This window comes from Protopterus annectens, chromosome 2.part0 (assembly GCF_019279795.1).
Source record: "Protopterus annectens isolate FY-2018-M chromosome 2.part0, PAN1.0, whole genome shotgun sequence".
Classification (NCBI taxonomy): Eukaryota; Metazoa; Chordata; order Ceratodontiformes; family Protopteridae; genus Protopterus; species Protopterus annectens.
Window position 1 is genome coordinate 51032138 of NC_056728.1, and position 19211 is coordinate 51051348.

A 19211-nucleotide genomic window follows, 5' to 3' on the forward strand; every position below is an offset into this window, starting at 1 on the left:
TATAGATGAAGGTAGAATTTTACTTTGCTGCATGCATGTTTATTGGCATAAATTAGCCTACCCTTTTGGGGGCACCCGACATCCGGGGCAAGAAAAACTGAAGAAAATGGCGTTGGCTGCATCTTTTATACCCCTGGCGCACTGACGTCAGGGAGGAGGCGACAGCAACCGACGCCGGACAAAGACTTTGGAATTCAGGCCGACTGCGGGTAGCCTGCCAGCAGGATAACCCAATTGTAATGACTGCAACAGTGAATACACTCTAACATCTACATTTATGGTAGGTACACAACTGTACGTTTTGGTTTTCTTGTCTTATATTGTTTAGATTAACACATGCAAACAAATGTGTAGCTGTGTGAAATACTCACCAGTAGATATCTAAATCCTGGGTTAGCTACTCCAGTAGCATAGAGGGATAAAACCCTGATTATGTCCCAGCCAACCCAGGTTTGAGTAGTGGCTTGGTTAGTTAAAAGAGCAGCAGGGAGGAAGGGATTGTTACCATCCCTGGAGGGAGGGCAGTTCTGTGGGCACCTACTGTGATGATCTCTCTTGGAGTGTGGAGCTGTCTCTCTCTCCAAGGGGAAATAAGGTAGGGATATGGCTGAGCTGTCGCAGAGGCAAGGCAATATGCTATGCAATATGCCATACATCTCTATTGCACCCCCCCCCTCCTGAGCATTACCACAAAAAGAAGGGGGTGGTAACGGGATAGGTCATAAAATAAAAGTTGATGGCTAGATTCTCAGAATTCCCTTAAGATCCTCCCCATCCCTACTGGGGGAAGTCCAGAAAGGCTGTGAGGTTAGCTGGTAGATGTAGCTATGGATATGGAGTACTGGGCTGGGAGCCGTAGTATTATGCAGTGGGGAAGAGACCTAGTACCTGCTTTAAGTGGGATAGTCAAAAACAGAGTACCTTAAGGAGAACATTAGTTCAAAAGGTGTGTGTTTATGGTATAGATCTAATCGTAATGTTTTTATCTTTCTCTGTCAGCTTTATTTTTTAGTTTTTCAGGATAAACGCAATAACCAGAAGTCCAGTATTTCATATCTTTTCATTGCCATTTTAGGTGGATAATTGTTTGTGTTGTATGTAAGCAGCTTATTTTTATTTTGTCAGATGTATTACTATTTACCTTATGTCCTGCTGTGTGTGCGTTTCATTTGTTAACCATCCATAACTATTGTTCTAATAATGTATACCAGTGGTAACTGCATTATTAAGTAAATCCCACTGAAGTTATAGACCGTTTAAGTGAAAGCACACAAACTACACTAAAGTTATAGGATATCATAGTAGGTTATATCAAGTACAGGAACTGTGGGAGCTTTCCTCCCATGTCATCCAGGTCTTTAGCTTAGTTTGCTGTTTTTGGTAAGTAGTCTGTCATTTGAGTCAGACTCATTTATGCATACTCTATCTGTAACAGCATATATTTTGCATAAATTCTGTTTTGTTTATTTTGCTTTTATCACATTAAATATGTAAGACCACTAGACATAATTGTCCCTTTTCACTAGCTGTAAGCACTATCTTGTTAACTGACTTGTTCAGAGCCGTACAGTATAAACATGGAGGCTGATGGAATCAGGCCTAGAATTACAGGATGGAACTCATTAGCAGCTGGTGGCATTTGCATCTTCTCATCAATGTTCAACCCAGTTCTCACTGGGTATCACATGCTCTTTTGTAATGGTATGTATTCTTCCCTTTTCTATGATTTTTTTTCACATATATTTTGGATTACATCCATCTATAATCTGTATCACCTTAACATTCATGCAATGTTACAAAACATTAATACCTACATTCCACCCTTTCTGATTCCTTTTCAGTGTCTATGTCCTTGCTATTTATGATTGAGTCCTTCAAGAAATATAAAATTCTTTTTATAGCAACTTTTGCCAGCCTCCTTGTAGTAAAATGACACTGCTCTTGATTGATCAGTTCAGAGAAAATGCAATTACTGTAACCATATATGGCTGCAGAAATAAATCACCCTGCCTGCTTCAGTTCTTCGCCTGGCTTTAATATACTGAAGATAGTTCTGTTACTATATGTTAAAGGATTTTTCTTTTTACTAACTTATTTAAAATGTATATAGGCACTTTTAGTAGTGTAATGTAGGCTTTATACACTTCATTTTTATTGCCATCTGGCCCTGGAGATTTGCTTAACACATTTAATTCTGTGTTTTGTTTTGCATATGATCTAATGACATGCTGTGCATATGGCAAGTTTTAATTTGTGCGATAATTTTGTTTGGATTTCCAGTTCTTTTATCCCTTTTACAATATTCTGTACATCTAATACAGTAGGTTTAGATTTTGATTTCCATTCTCTAGTAATTGCTTTTTTTGGCAGCCAAAATAATTAAACTTAATAAGGTCTTACAAAGTCTAGATAATTCCTATCTTGTGTCCTAGCTCAAAAGAATCATTTCCTTGGTTACAGCCATTTGCTTCTCCAGTATTTCTGACAAGAGTACTCTGTGGGGAATTTTTAAAATCTGCCAACTCATCACACTCCCAAAAAATATATATTTCCAGTTATTTCTTCCCCATCACATCTCCAACATTTGCTATTTACCAAAGGAAAAATTCTTTGAGGTCTGCTATGGGTTTAAAAATACTTTCGGCAAATACATCTAAGCAAAAATTCTAAACCTTCTGGACTTGGAAGCCATGCATATGTCTTCCTAATGTTTCTTTGTAAATTGCTTTTCCATGTTTTCTTCCCAATCTTTACTAACCTCTTCTGATTCTTGGTTATCATCCAGTATTTTGTATGGTCTACTAATTATCCCTTTTTAACAACAGCTTCTGTTCTATAGCTTACTAAAAAATCTACCAGAACAGTCCTTTCATTTAGTACACCCACCTATTCTTTTCTCTGACTGTATTCTGATATCAATCCTTGACAGAGAAAGCAGATTGTAACCTCCAGACCAAACTTATTCTTGGCCATATCCAACTCTATTACCTTTCCCTCTCTAGTTATTTGCTCTTAACACCTTTGCTTGTTTGTCAGTTTTCTCAAATTAGTTCCAGCCCCTCTGGTCTATTTTCTATGCCTGTACTTGCTGACATCCCTATTGGTAAAATCTCCTTTTTCTTTCCTGCGATGGCCTAGTTCTTAGAATACTTTCTGCAACTGTATGAATATAATAGTCTGTATGTCTGTAACTCTCCTTAATGACCTGCTTCCAAAATCCCACTCAATCCTTATTTCTTGAACTGCTTCATCATCCCTTTCCATTTTGAATTCTAATTTTCTGATGGTGTTTATGTATATGAGCCTTAACTGTGTAGCTCATAATCCTAAGCCATCTTCTTCTATTATCAGGATCAGCTTATCCCACTTAACTCTTGCATTGTTTCCCTCCTGGATAAATTCATTCAACTCTTTGTTATATTAATGTGTGCCCACAACCTCTCTGGTTGATAAAAGTATTCCTGACCTGAATATAAAACTAAAGGGACTAAAAACATTTTCACTACTTGTATCTTTCTATCCAAATCTATAAACAAGACCTTCCAGTTTCTCATTTATTTGAGTTTGTTTGGTTTCATCCTTAGCTGCCGTAACAGAAGCCTTTTTAATCCATACTCTTAACTGCTTCATGTTATCATGTCCCAGTAAATATGGATATTGCTAAACCAAGTCATAAGTGGGTACATAATTTATGGCTATAGCCGTAGTTTTAAGGCTTTTGGGTAAGATAAAACAATCTCAAAATGTTCCAAAACACAGAGGTGTCCTTTACTGGATTTATCAAGTACAAAATAATACCTGAAAATAAAGCTATCATTACTTGATTACCCATGGCTAGGCTTATAAGGGCCCTAGTGGTCGTTGGCCTAGAACACATCAATGAACCCGTGAATCATACCAATTCTGCCCTTGAATTTCTGAGTGCCATATTTTCTTTTCCAATGGCTCTAAATATAAAGCAAATAACAAAAGGGAAAGAGGAGATCCCTGCCTGGTTCCCCTGTTCAAACACAACATATGAGGGAGGAACTCTCCCACTTCAATTATTTCCTTCAATGCTTCATATATCCTCCTAACTGACCTTGATATTGCACCAAGGAATGCAAATGCTTTCCTTGCCCTACTCATAAAATCCTAGCTTACTCTGCTGAATGCCTTCTGTGCAATAAGACCCAATAAGAAAAGTAGTGTTTGGTTGTAATCTGCTTCCATCTGGATCATCTTTTTTCTTTTAATGTTACCAAATGGTTGCTTCCCCTACACAAATCCACACTGATCCATATCTAGCAGTGTTGCCAATATATTTGCCATTCTTTTGGCTGGTATAGAAATAAACACGTAATCACGGATAAAATAAAAATGGGTCTGTATGAGGCTGAGTCTGATGGGTTTTTACCCTCTTTGGGTAATACAGCCACCACAACTTTTTCCCCAAGATGTTGGTGCTTCCCTTCCTTTTTAAAACACTATTAAATAAAGTCTTCCAGATCATTAACACTTTTTCCCTCCTAACTTCCAAATGTCCATAGGAATACCATCTGCTCCCGGAGACTTTGCTATTGATTGATTGATTATATATATCACCATTTTTATCACCTCTCCTTCTGTCTCTGGTATTAGTTGTTGCCTCATCTTCCTCTAATCTTGGCATAACTAAGTCTTCCTTAAATACTAGAAAAACAAAAAAGTTCCTCGAGAATAAAGTACTCCCAAGAAAATATCAGTAAATCAAAAAGGCAACAAGAAAGTACATACACGGCTGAGCAGAATTAATTTATTGAAAGTAAGCCCTTTTACATATCATTGATGCTTCCTAAGACTTTACAAGGACTACATATCAAGCTCTTATTTATAGCAGCTCAAATAACTATAATCATCCAATCAAAACAAATCAAAGACTATCTATATTTCAGTTCTAAAACATTTATTGAATATCAAAGCACAACTTAAAATTATTAATAAACAAATGCATATCATTCTAATTATATACTAAAACCTATATAATTTATATACAATTTGTAAAATGCACACTTCATATATATCTACTTATGTATTTAAAGGCCTATCTTGTAAAAAAGGTTTTAAAATACTCTATCATTGAGACCAAAGTTTTTATCTGCCTGAAGTCTAATTATCCATTTGATTTCCAATTTTTCAGTTTTATGTTCTTAATATTACCTAAATGAGGGGTTCTGAATGCTAGTTCTAAAAATATAAACTTAAACTTTACATATTGTCTCCTTCTCACATAGATCCCTAGCTAGGGCATTGGCTTCAAACCTCCTCTTTTTTTTTTTTACAGGATAGGCCTTTAAGTGCATATATATTAAGTGTTTTTTTCTAAACTATATACAAATTGTATAGGTTTTAGTATATAATTAGAAAGATATGTATTATTGTATTAATCATTTTAAGCTGTGCTTTGATATTCAGTAAATGTTTTTAGAGTTGAAATGTAGATATTTTATAAATGTATTTTATTGTATAATTGATTTGTTTTGATTAGATGATTATAGTTATTTGTGCTGCTATAAATGAGAGCTTGACATGTAGTGCTCGTAAAGTCTGAGGAAGCATCAATGAGACGTGAAAGCGCTTACTTTCAATAAATTAATTCTGCTCAGCCGTGTATGTACCTTCCTTATTGCATTTTTGAATTATTGATATTTTCTTGGGAGGTACTTTATTTGCAAGGAACTTTTTTGTATGTTTTTCTATTATTTGGATTGGTTCCAGAGGAGCATGGCTGATGCTGTTGAAGTGGAACTGCATTTTAATCCCTTTCCCGCTGGACATAAAAACAAGATGGATTGTTTCAAATGTATATTATTGGCGGAAGGTAATCTCTTTTAATGTTTGACACTGCCGGTGTATCCATTGAGTATGAGAATATGAGAGACAATATAGAAGCGCTAAGAGTTACAAGGGAAATGCAAAGTAAATTACCAAACTGAAGCAGATTCAATGGCAATGAAAGTATTTTGAAGCATGCCTGTGTTATAAAATTATTCTGAGAGGACTCAGAGTTCTTAAAATGCCCACATATTGGGACGGTATACCCAGATATACTTGCCAAATGGCAGCAAATAAATATAGAAACCAGTTACAGTTGTATGAAATTATTGATAGAGCATCATATGCAGAGTGAGACGAAGTTGGCTGCAGAGATCTCTACTCTGCAATGGGAAATGTTTTCTCTGCTGTCATCTGATAGGAGTGATATATTTTTTAAAGAATGAAACAACTATGCCATGACAACGGAACACAGATTACATTTTGAGAAAAAGTTGGAACAAGATCTTGCCGATTTTGCAAAAGGGCATGTCTTTTTTTCGCCCAAGGAACCAATGAGATTACAAAGAGACTTGGTGACTGCCAATGAGAACTCTGCTCCAAAAGCCCTATCAGCATCTAGATCAGTTCCTGACAGCCAATTAGCATCTACATCCACTGAGGGAATAGAATTAACATTCAGAACCAATAGAAGGACTGAAAACCCTGTGAATACAATCAACACTGCTATAAGTTCCTGTTGGTCGTCACTGATGTGAATTTAGTTCGAGCATCTACTGACGTAAAGAGGAAGAAGCAGGATTCACCAAAAGAGAGCTTCATTAACAAAAAGGGTTTTCTGTTGCTCCCACTACCAAAAAGAGAGTTTCAGCCAAGGCAGAGCGAGGAAGAGACTAAGTACATCCATAGAAGACCAAGACGAGACTAAGTACATCCATAGAAGACCAAGAAGAACAACCACAACAGAAGAAATAGACAAGAATTCATCAACCATTGTTTTTAACTTTTCCAGTTACCATTTGAGTGCTGCCGAGGAGTCATTACTTCAAAGGGGTCTGTTGTTTATACCTTCATTGAACTCCGATATTTTAGACACTACAATTGATGTCAAACTTTTTACTAGAAATGTTATGTTAAAATGAATGTTTCAAAGTGACAAAGAGCCTATTTCCAAGTTTAAGAAACCAAGTACATACACTCGGATATTGCATCCTCTTTTGGAAGCTTTTGATAAATCCATGAAGAATGATTTATTGATGTTGATAGACTCGGATGTTTTTTAATTCAATGTATCAACAATGTGAAGCCCTTATTTCCTTACAGATAAATAATGAGATAGTTATTGGACCAGCTGATAAGGGTGGTGCTGCAGTAATCATGGATTGGGAAATGTATGCTTTCAGAAAGTGACAATGTTTCATTGACTGTAAAAGAGTTTGACAATATCATTAAGAATGTACGGGCAGACATATGATATATTAGTGAATAGACAAATTGACAATAACTTACTTTATGGTTGATAATCCAATAGTTCCTGTTTTCAGAGGCTTACCTAAAATAAATAAAAAAATCAATTGGACTCCCTTTTAAAACCTATAGTTTCCAGTAGGGGTTGACTAACTGAGCCCATTTCAATTTTTCTAGAGAAACCACATTGACTTATAGTAGATAACAGCATTACTATTTTGAAAGATACACAAGATTTTCTTTCTTCTCTGGCTGATTTTTGTCTACTCAGATATGTTTCAGACTGTATATTGGTTACGCTTGATGTAACATCTTTATTTACAGCCATCCATAACATGGAAGGGGTAGATTGTTAGACAGTTTTTGGCTGGTATAGATATTTCACAAGATAGTGTTTCTGTACTGTATGTTATTAGAATTAGTACTACAGAACAATGTCTTTTTATATAATAGTGAATTTTTTTTTACAGAAAGAAGCAGCAGCAGTGGGTACGCCCTGCACTAACTCCTATGCAAATCTTGTTATAGCATTTTGGGAGACCACTCATGTTGCAACAAATAAGGAATATTCAAAGTTGGTACTATACTACACAAGATTCATAGATGATGTGTTTCTTTTATGGGGAGGTACTGAGCATGAATTGATTATAATTTATTGAGTTTTTAAGTTCTACTACAAACTTTATACATTTAACAGGTAATTGGTCAAAACAAAATATTAATTTTTAGATGTGAATTTGAAGAAAGAAGATGGTGTAATAACTACGAATGTTTACAGGAAAGAAAGTAGGAGAAATGATACATGTAAGGTTGCATTAAAAGAGTTAGAACATGATTTTTTAGACAGAGCATACAAGACTGCCGAGTGCACTGTTTCAATAGATGATGCTAAGATTGATACAGCAGGGAATAGTAAACCATTCTTTAGAAACTACAGAATATAATCCGCCCTTCTAAAGAGAAATAATAAAGATGCTGCAGGTAGAGTCAGAATGGTCATTCCATACACTAGGAATAATAGAAATATGTAATAAAATTTCTAAAAATTGGAAGATGCTGGTGGCAGGTGATAAACTTAAAGGACTAGATGGAGAAAAATCCAGTTTGGCCTATAAAAATAACAAGTCACTAAAAGCTTATTACGCTGTGAGAACAACAAAATAGGTGATTTGAAAATGATATCACAAAGGATAGGTACCATATGGATATAGAAGCTGTGACTTCTGTTCATATATTGGCAATACCAATACTTTTATTCATCCCACTACAGAAAAGATGTACAAGTTTCATAAGTTTGCAGATTATAAGACAAGGGAGCTAGTGTATTTGGCTTACTGTACCAGATCTCCCACATTTTATGTTGGAAAGACCAACAGGACTTTAAGAGAACGTGTCAGGGAACACGTTTATGCCATCAATAAAGAGGATGAAACCAATGCCCTAGCTAAGCATGTATGTGAGAAGGAGACCATACACAAGGTTAAGTTTATGGTTTTAGAACTAGCATTCAGAACCCCTCATTTAGGTAATATTAAGAACGTAACTGAAAAATTGGAAATCAAATGGATAATTAGACTCTTCAGGTAGATAAAACGTTGGTCTCAATGATAGAGTACTTTTAAAACCTTTTTTTTTTTTTACAGGATAGATCTTTAAATATGTGGATATATACTTTTTATTGTATAAATTATATATAGGTTTTAGCATATAATTAGAAAGATATGTATTTGTTAATTTCAAGTTGTGCTTTGATATTCAATAAATGTTTTTAGAGGTGAAATATAGATTTTATTAAATGTATTTTATTGTATAACTGATTTGTTTTGATTATAGTTTGTGCTGCTATAAATGAGAGCTTGACATGTAGTACTTGTAAAGTCTGCGGAAGTGTCAGTGAGACATGAAAGTGTTTGCTTTCAATAAATTAATTCTTCTCAGCCATGTATGTACCTTCCTTGTTGCCTTTTTGACTTCCTTAAATACTCTCATCTATGTTTTTTCTAGGTTACCACATTCCTCTGTTTTATACAGATTTTCACAAAATGTCTGAGATATCGCTAATACTTCTGTAGGATCTGTGGCTATTTTTCATGTAATAGGCTTCTTAAGTGTCGTGACACCCCTTTCAACATCTGCCTAAGTCATTGTTCTAAACGTTTTTGTGCTCTGCAGTTTATCAAACTTCATTGCTTAACAGCAGCCTTTCTAAACTCATCCATATTTTTCAAATACTCCTTACTTTCTCTTCAGCACTCTGCAGTTGCTCCTCTTCTTCTGTGAGATACCTTTTATCCTGCAGTACTTTCACCTTTGTCAGCCCCTCTAACTTCCTATTATTTCTTAACCATATTTTTTTCTCTTTTATTTCTATCCCATTTTTAAACTCAATTTTTGTTTTATCCTACTAATTTACTATCCCTCATGAAGAAAGTTCTATCTTTCCTAATAACTCTCAAATAATTTCCATTACCCATTCATTAAATTCCTCTCTTTTTAAGTGGTATGTGGGAAAGTGCCCATGTTTCATTTTTACTTCATTACCCTACATTTTGCATAATCAAAATAGTTATTAGATGTATGCTGAAGCTTTCAGTTAGATTAGATTATGCCTATAAAGTATATATCCCCGTGAAATATAATTTCTATCCAGTCTAGCACAGTTATTGTTCCTTGGAGAATAATATGTAAATTCTATCAGAGTTCCTACTACTGAGCTCACATCTTCCATGCCAAATATTTTCATAAATTTCTTCAAAAGTCCACCCTCTTTTTTTTGTTATATTTTCCCTGCTAGGTTCCACAAGATAGTCTCTCTATTTCAAATCAAGTTCCAATCCTCACCTATTAGTAATATTCCTAGTTGATAGCTTATTTTTCCTAAAAACATTCTTAAGCTCTTTAATAGCAGCTTATAGCAGAATATAGATTCATACCAACATAATCATCCTTCCCTGCCAATAGTCCTTACTGCTACAAATCTACCATTATTTTCTTTTTTCCTCTTCTGTTACTATTGGAGCCCCTCCAGCAATTGATATTTTTATTCCCCTTTCCCTTTGTCCCTGATAGTCTGTTAAATATTGCTCATTTCTTTGCAGCATTGCTATCTAAAGTCTGCATTTCTTAATATAATTCATTACTCTCTTTCCATTTTGTCTATACCTGTAAGGCTGTTTACATTCCAAGATGTTATGGATAGAGTAATTATTATGATAAAAAGCTATTGTTCCTACTTAGACATAGCAGTTTTTTGAATGTCTATTTCCAACTATTATTGTACATGCAATTGTGTGGCGGGCTGATTTTGTATAAAGCTGTTTCTTTTCATCTCCGTTTGAACCCGTGTCGCTCCTTTCAAGACTTCTTGCTTTAATGAAAACTCTCAATAATACATTTTCAGAAAAAAAAAATCTATCAACTTAGAACAAACACACAAAACTGTGTACATTTTCAACAAGTGAATTTTAAGTCTTGATAGGAAGAATTTCACCAAATTGACATCTGTACTTACAGGCATAATCTGATCTAAAAATTAAGCTTTCCCATGGTAAGGTCCATGTAACAGCATGTGCTCCCACTTGTACCACTTGCTGTCTGTTGTTTTTCTTGTCTATATTCATCTCTCAGTACTCCCAAGAAAAGTGCACTGGCTACCTTTAAATAAAACTAAATTTTTCACTGTTCTGTTAAATGCATTAAAGGAGCAATGTTGCAAGTGAGGCTACATCTTATTCACTATCCATTATTTCAGAATTTATTTTTCACTGAACTGCTTGCCATTGTACCTCTTTAAATGTCACATTTCCCTGGGCAAAGAATGCCTAGAACTCTCAAGGTTAATTACTTGCACTTGCAGACATCTTGTCTCCATGTAAAAGCAGTTAGCAACTAAAAAAAAACTGCTAATGACTTTGCAGCTAAATGAAGGAATCTTTGTAAATTTCACTCTGAACAAAATGGAGAATTCTTCTGCTTTCAGCTGCAGATTTTTTTGTCTCTCACTGAGAATATTTACTTATGGGGAAAAACGAACTAATATTTTTTCAGATGCAGAATGCTTACCTTTTCATGGCTTTCTTCATTTTTGTGTTCTTTTTCAAGCATATTTGCTTAAAAACTGTTTAGAGCTTAAGCCAATGATATTAATCTAGACATCCATCCTTGTAGAAGTGAGGGAAATTTTCATCTTAATTCTACATATTAACTTAAATGTGGTTCTGTCTAGCCTTTCTTCTCTTGTTATATGTAAAGCCTGTATTTCTTACAACTAAAAAATACTAGTTTAACTTTTAATATTTTAACACCTACAACAGTGACTAAAAAGAAGCCCCCCCCCCTGTTTAAAATCCCCCGACTGCACAGTGTACACAAGGGGTTTGTAATATTGCATCAGGTTATATTATGAAATGTTTTATACAAATACTAACAACAAAAATTGTTTTTCTTAGTAACTTTTTCCCATTTAGTGTCCATCTAAATATTGATGACATGATGTGGGGTAAGTACTTTGCAGTTCACCCACAACTTTAACAAAGTCAACACAAATCTAGTCTTTTCTCAGCCATTGTTCCTTGCAAATCCATATTTCACAAATAAGATTGGTGCTTTATATTCTCCTATTTATTTATTAATGTCATTGTTGCTGGTGATCTTCTTGATCCTCTCCTAACACCAGACTCTGATTAATTTATTTTTATTTTTATATTTTACATTTGTTGACCGGGCTAGTCTAGCTGGATACATGTCCTTTTTCAGTAGAGGCCCGGGGAGAAAAGCTCCCACATTTAACAGTAGTATCACTCAACAATTAGGTACAATAAACTACATTAATATAATAATACACGGATAAATAACATTTTAAATGTCCAAGCTGATAGTTTGGTATGGATTTTATAAGATGATAAAATGATATAGATGCATGTGGAGGATAGAAAAAGTACTAGATAAGCTTGAGAGGCAGAAGAGAGATTAGGTACAGATAGACCTATTGGGATTAGTCAGGGTTGGAACATGGGCATAACCATTGAGACTTAAGAAATTCTCTGAGATTAGTTTTGAATTGATTGAGTGAGGTCATGAGCCTAAGGTTGTTTGGAAGGGAATTCCATAGCTTTCCAATGGAGTTAGCATAAAGAGCATCGCCACCCTTGTTATTAGATTTGATGGTTAGTATCAGAATACTGTTTGAGGATCGAAGGCTACTTAAGTTGGTATAGGGGGTCAGGATTTTGCTCAGCGAGGGGGTTTTCTCTGGTTGATTAATCATTTTGAATGCTTCGGTGAGTTGGTTTAGTTTAAGAAGATTGGGCAGTTCCAGCCAGCCTAGTTTCATGAGGTTGAGGCAGTGGTGGGTACGATAGGGTGTGCCTGTTACAAATCTGGCAATATGATGGTAGGTGGTAGAGAGGGTTATTAAGCTCACGTTTGTTGAGGAATTATAGTATCGGAGAGGCATATAGTAAGGTGGAAAGGAGATGGGTTCGAGTGATAGTTAATTTGGCATGAGGAGTGAGAAAGTTCTTTATTCTGTACATGGAGCCAAGTTTCTTGTTAACTGACTTTATGGTTTGGGTAAGGTGCATGTCGAATTTAAGCTTGTGGTCAATCGTAACACCTAATAGTTTGGTACAGGGGACGGGCTCAATGATGGTGCCATTAAATGATTCCACAAAGAAGGTCCTTGGGTTATCAGAGGGGGGTTTTTGGGTCAGTAGATTGGTGGATGTGGGGGAAAATAGAAGTAGCTTGGTTTTTGTCGGGTTGAGTATGAGTTTCCTCTCGGAGAACCATTTTTCAACTTTAGCGAAACATTGTTGGGTGGCTACTTGGAGATTCTGAAGAGACCGATCAGAACAGATCAGGGTAGAGTCGTCTGCATATTGAATGCAGGTGGCTCTGGGGATGACTATGTGGAGATCATTTATAAAAACAGAGAAAAGAAGGGGACCAAGTATGGAGCCCTGTGGAACACCAATGTTGTTTGAGAGCAGGTGAGATAGACTATTTTGCCATTGGACTGCTTGCTGCCTGCCAGTGAGGTAATCCTTAAACCACCATAGGGCTAGTTTGTCAAGATGGAGGGTTTGTAGGGTGTGTAGTAATAGCTGGTGATTAACCATATCGAAAGCTTTTGATAGGTCGAGGAAGAGGGCAGAAGATGTTAGTTTTTTGTTACGGTTACTATTGACTGAGTCGACAAAGGAGAGGAGGGCAGTGGTTGTACTGTGGTGGGGGCGGAAGCCATGCTGGGTTGTGGACAGGAGATTATTGAGGGTGAGGTAGTGTAGGATTTGTTTGTGAACACACCGTTCCATTATTTTAGCTATTGGAGACAATATTGCAATGGGTCTATAGTTAGATATTTCTGTGGAGGAACCTCCCTTATGAAGTGGAATAATATATGATATTTTCCAAGTAGGGGGGATTGTAGCCTCAGTTATAGATCTATTAATCAGGATTGATATAGGATAGGCAATGACATCAGCCGATATTTGTAGGTATTCCGCTGGGAGGCGATCGGCCGCTAGGGTGGACGGCTTTAGTTTTTTTAATAGGGTACGGATATAGGAGGTAGAAACTGGTTGTAAGTTAAAGGAGAGAGGAGGTGTGACGTCAGGAAGAGTAAAGGAGGGGGAAGAGGAAGGTAGATGATTGGCTAAGGACTGGATGGTCTCAGTAAAGAAAGTGTTAAAGGTGTTGGCTACTACCTCTGGTTCTTGACCAGTGAGATTCTCAGGGGTTGGGGTAGTTGATTTCCTAGGATGGAGGAGATTATTAAAACCAGCCCAGAACTTTTTTGGGTTAGTCTGGTATTTGTCCTGGAGGTGACTGTAATATTGTTTTTTGTCTCGAGTTATGTCCGATTTTGTTGAGTTTCTTAGTTGTTGAAATAAAATACGGTCTAGGGGGGTTTTGGTAGCTCTCCATTTGTGCCAAGCCTGGTCACGGAGTTTAATTTTTGTTTTGGTTTCTTTTGTTAACCAGGGAGCTATGCGGTCTTTGGTTCTAATTTGCCGATTTGGGGCATGAGAGTGGAGAATGTTTAAGAAAGTGTCATTAAAGTATGAGACGCTCTCGGCTAGGGGTAGAGTATTTAGGATTGACCAATTGCAGGCTTTTAGTTCCGCAAGGAATAGTTCTGGGTTAAACTTTTTTCTATTTCTAACAAGTTTGTATAAGGGCGGATTGTACAAGAAAGTTTGTGTTTTAAAATGTAAGTGACAAGGTGGTCACTAAGGTCATTTGGGAGGGTACCAGTGGTATAGTTGTTCGGATCTTTATTGGTGAGAATCCAGTCAATCGTGCTCTCTTTTTGCTGAATATTACCAATTCTAGTTGGAGATGTAATATTTTGGGAGAAGCCATATAGATTGATTGGGTGGGGATTTGGGTTGGTGGAGCAGTGGGACCAGTCAATATTGAAATCCCCCAGTACTATAGTTTCTTGAGGGTAGTTGGTGGCTAACCAACTTAGAGTTTGCTCTAGGTTTTCAAGGTTCTTTCCTGGTGGGATATAGATTACAACAAGATTGATGCATTTTTGGGTGTTAATGCAAATCTTTAGTGCAATAAGTTCTATGTTAGAGACCTGGGGAGGATGCAGAGGATTCCTAATGATGTTAAGTCTGTTCTTAAACATTACAGCTATTCCTCCGCCCCTTTTGGTTATTCGATCCATCCTTAAGATATTATAGCCAGGTGGGAGAATTTCTTCATCCTTTGTGGCAGGTTTGAGCCATGTTTCTGATAGGCACAAGATATCTGGGGAGTGTGTGGCTATCATAGCATGTAAGCTATGTACTTTATTGTTTATGCTTCTCAGGTTAAGGTGAAAGATGAGGAGGGAGTTAGTAGGAGCTTGGGGTAATGTTGAGGTGACAGAATCATGATTGGTATTTGGGCCTGGATTTGGGTGAATGTCACCATGTTGGGTAATGCATTGTTTTAGGTGCTCTAGGACTCTATGGAGTTTGCTTAGTAGTTTGAGTTGAGATTTATTGATTAAAGCATGAGGAAGGAGTCCTGATTCTTCATCAGCTCATGTGCTTTTTTTTTTGTTTTTTGTTTTTTTTTTTTTTTGTTTTTCAAGTATTTTCATTTGGAACACTGAAAAAAGTTTCACTGACAAAGTCTGTGTGTTATGAGACATTTTATAAAAAGAATGAGAAGCAGTGTCTCCTTCTGCTTACTGGCTCAATTTTTTTTGATAAAGTTTTATTTCCTCCTTGCCCGTTTTGCATCAAAAAATGTCTTTGATCCTCCAAAAAAAAATACTCTTAAGACAGTGGGATACAGCAGCTTGAATCTCATACCTTCTTCTCGACTTTCCCAGATTGCTGGAATAGATTTTCTTCTCTTCTGCCTGGTGTATAGTGAATAATCATTTTTCCAAAAACACTCTGTCTCCAGTTGTTAATACTTTTCTTTCTGTCATAGTTTTCTCAGGATCCACTCTTTCTGCTGGTATGATTGCATCTTTACTAATGTAGGTCTTGGCTGTTTTCTCATGGCCAGGCTTGGAGTATACACTCAATGTGTCCTTTCAATCAACAAATCCTGCCATAGAACACCAGTGTGGTTGCTTAGCTGTGCTTTCATAAAATTTAATAGTCTTTTCCTTCCATTTTCTCTGCCACAACAGAAGATCTCAGGTTTCCTCTGCTCTCTCCACCCTGCAACTTTACTGTATTGAAACAGCTGCTCTTTAGAAGCCTTCTACTCAGAGCCTTTTCATTTCAGCCTCTGATTTTTTGCAGTTTTATGAGTTCATCTCAGTAGTTAAAGCTCCCTCTATGTTTCAAGTCTTTTGTTATTTGAGTTGATACATACCTTCATTGATTATTTTATTTATCTCTTGAGTATATTTGATTTTTTTTCTTTTAAATTACTGGAAGCCATCTATTGAACCAAATCTAATTTTGAACTCCTTTTTGCTGAATAGGTGCAGGTTGTTATATCTACTAGTTAAGAAAATGACAAAAAAGTGTTGCCAAAAGTTAATAGATAAGAATTGATTGGGGTTTTGTGGAGGGGAGGCAAACATATGACGGCATTAATAGAAGAAAGGTGGTCCAAAGGGAGGTAGAGTGTAAGAAAGTACCACTATTGATGATAGGTCTTGATGCAGAGAAAGCATTTGATACTGTCAGCAATCTCCGTCTACAATATCTCATTTATATATCCTCCAAGATCAGCCTCCTGGTCCCTTCCTAATATGTCAGGGTAGAGGTAAAAAATAAAATTCTGCCAAAAAGAACCATCCAAGGGAACCCACCAGACTAGAGAATGTCTGGAGCCTATTGAAGGTCCTTTTCTACTTCACAAAAAGACAAAGGACCTGAGGCTAATCTTAAACTTAAGTGGTCTAAGTGTATATATTTAAAAAAAAAGAGAGAGTCTGGATGGCAGTGCTGAAGTCAATGCTTCTGTCAAGACAAGTTCTAGACTTTCAAGATGCCTGTCTGCATATAAAAATAGAAACAAAACAGATGAAAAAAAACGCTCAATTTATTCACATAAAACGGAATAAAGCTTTCGAGTAATACCCTTCATCAGTATACACAATTCATTTTAAATAGTCAATTCAATAAAACACATGACACAACCAACCAATAAAAAAATTTTCAATCTACAAAAAATCGGGTCAGCATAACTTATTTGTTTACAAGATTTATAATACATTCAACCTATATAATACATTTAAAAATATGTACATAAAATTAGGAATTAGAAATATGTTAACATATATATTTTTTTATCTATTATTTATACTGTTTCTGCTTGGCTACCAGTATAGGTTTTATGCTTACTAAGTTATTGAGTCCCGGGTACCTGTCTACTTCTAATATGGTTATCTATTTATATTCTGCTATTTCAAGTTTGTTATTAATATCGCCACCCCTCATGTCTCTATATAGTACCTGTAATACTTTAAATTTAAATATATGTGTCAGACCCCTATCTTTAAGATGTTTTGCTAGTGCATTAGTTACAATCATTCTTCTTATTTCTCATTTGTGTTCAGTTATATGGTCTTTTAGACATATTGAGCATTTTCCCACATAGAAACTTTTACATTGCATACAAGTAGCCAGACAGACCATCAATTCAGTGTTACAAGTTGCATGATATTCTATCTTATATATTTCTTTACTTGTGGGGTGCTTAAATTCTATATTACTACATATATCTTTACAACTACAATTGTAGCATGGTATTGTACCACTTCTATTTAATGTATTTGCGTCTTTTATATTTAATCTAAAATCTTTGTAACATAATTCTCTTTTCAAACTTAAACAACTCCTATGTGCAAATTTTGGTTTATCTCCTATAATGGGTATTAATTCTGGCATTGATGTTAAAATCTGCCAGCTTTTACATATTATTTTTTTCTATATCTTTTGTTATATTACTTTGCGTGGTGACGTATCTAAGGTGTCTACATTTTCATGATTTTCCATATTCATCTGTGTAATATCGCTAAACATAGCTGGTACTATTGTATCTCTCTGTTCTAATATTTTATGCATACTAGTATATATAAGGGAATCAGCGTACCCCCTATCTTTCAGTTTTTGTGCCAATATTTCCATCTGTTCTCTACACCTTATTACATCCGTATTTAGTCTACTTATTCTTAGTAATTGACTCTTTATTACACTTCAAAGTACATGTTTAGAATGCATGCTCATAGCATGAGTATACCTATTGACTTGCACTTCCTTACTATGTACAGTAGTTTCAACTGTTTCTCCTTTTTTATACAGTACATCTAAATAACTTATTATTTTAAACGTTAGAAATGTTGTACTATTGTTTAAATATTCAACAAATTCAGAGAGACCATTATGCTTATACAAGTTCTTTACTCCATATACATATTCATCTTCCCACTGATTTAAAACAATATTTGCATAGGTCTCATGGCTACACCTGAAATTTGTAAATATGGGCGACCATTAAACAAAAAGACATTATTCATTAGAGTCATCTCTATCATGCTACAGTTTATATTCATTAGCGTCATCTCTATCATGCTACAGTTTATATTCCTGTTCCAATCATTCTAGTATTTTTTACATAGGAATTCACGCAGAGCATCTATCCCATAGTCATTGGGAATTACTGTAAATAGTGAATTCATATCACGAATTACTAAGAGATATTCATTATTATTTTTTTCATGCCTATACCATGCATATAATTTTTTCAAAAACTCACCAGTATCTTTAATGTAACTGGGGTATAATGGTAAGAATTCGCTCAATTTATTCACATAAAACGGAATAAAGCTTTCGGGTAACACCCTTCAGATGTTTAAGAATGCAGTGACTACAGGAAATTTAGAGCATAAAAAATCAAGTGTATTTATACCAGTAAATTGCCCTATTGTTAAATGCCTTTATATGTGCATGTGAAGAAGATTTCAGGTTTTTATTTAAACAATCCAAAAAACCGGCAACCAGCAACACAGGAGGCAACCTGTGTTGCTGGTTGCCGGTTTTTGGATTTACTATTTTGTGTTTCTGTGGTTTTTGAATATTTTATTTAAACAAAGCAAACACTCTAAAATCTAACATATGATGAATATAAAGCATTATGTGATTTGAAAACATATGATAACCTGATAATTAAGCAAGCAGATAAAGGTGGAGCAATAGTATTGTATGATGAAAGTAAATATATTGCTTGTATAAATCACTTTTTAATGGATGACATGACTTTTAAAGAAATAAATTTTGTTGAAATTAAGAAAGTAATAACAAAAGTTAACATCTTCATATATAATTTACAGTTACAAGGAAGTATTTCAATAGAATTGTTTAACTATTTCTCGGTACCATGTCCCATTACCCCTGTGATATACAGAATACCTAAATTGTAGAATTCCCTTACGGAACCGCCGATGAGACCCGTTGTCTCAAGTAGAGGCTGAGTGACCGAGCCCC

General features: G+C 35.5%; 1 protein-coding gene across 3 annotated transcripts in view; it reads left to right on the plus strand.

Annotated features, from left to right (window-relative positions):
• The window catches only part of METTL21A (methyltransferase 21A, HSPA lysine), a 155594-nt gene that overhangs the window by 96538 nt on the left and 39845 nt on the right, over positions 1-19211 (plus strand). The window contains exon 4 of one of the 3 annotated variants that reach the window (XR_006363432.1): positions 7731-7887. The exons of the other annotated variants lie outside the window; for them this stretch is intronic. The gene's annotated coding sequence lies outside the window, so the exon portion shown is untranslated. The remainder of the gene's footprint in view (positions 1-7730; positions 7888-19211) is intronic. 3 annotated transcript variants of the gene reach the window in all.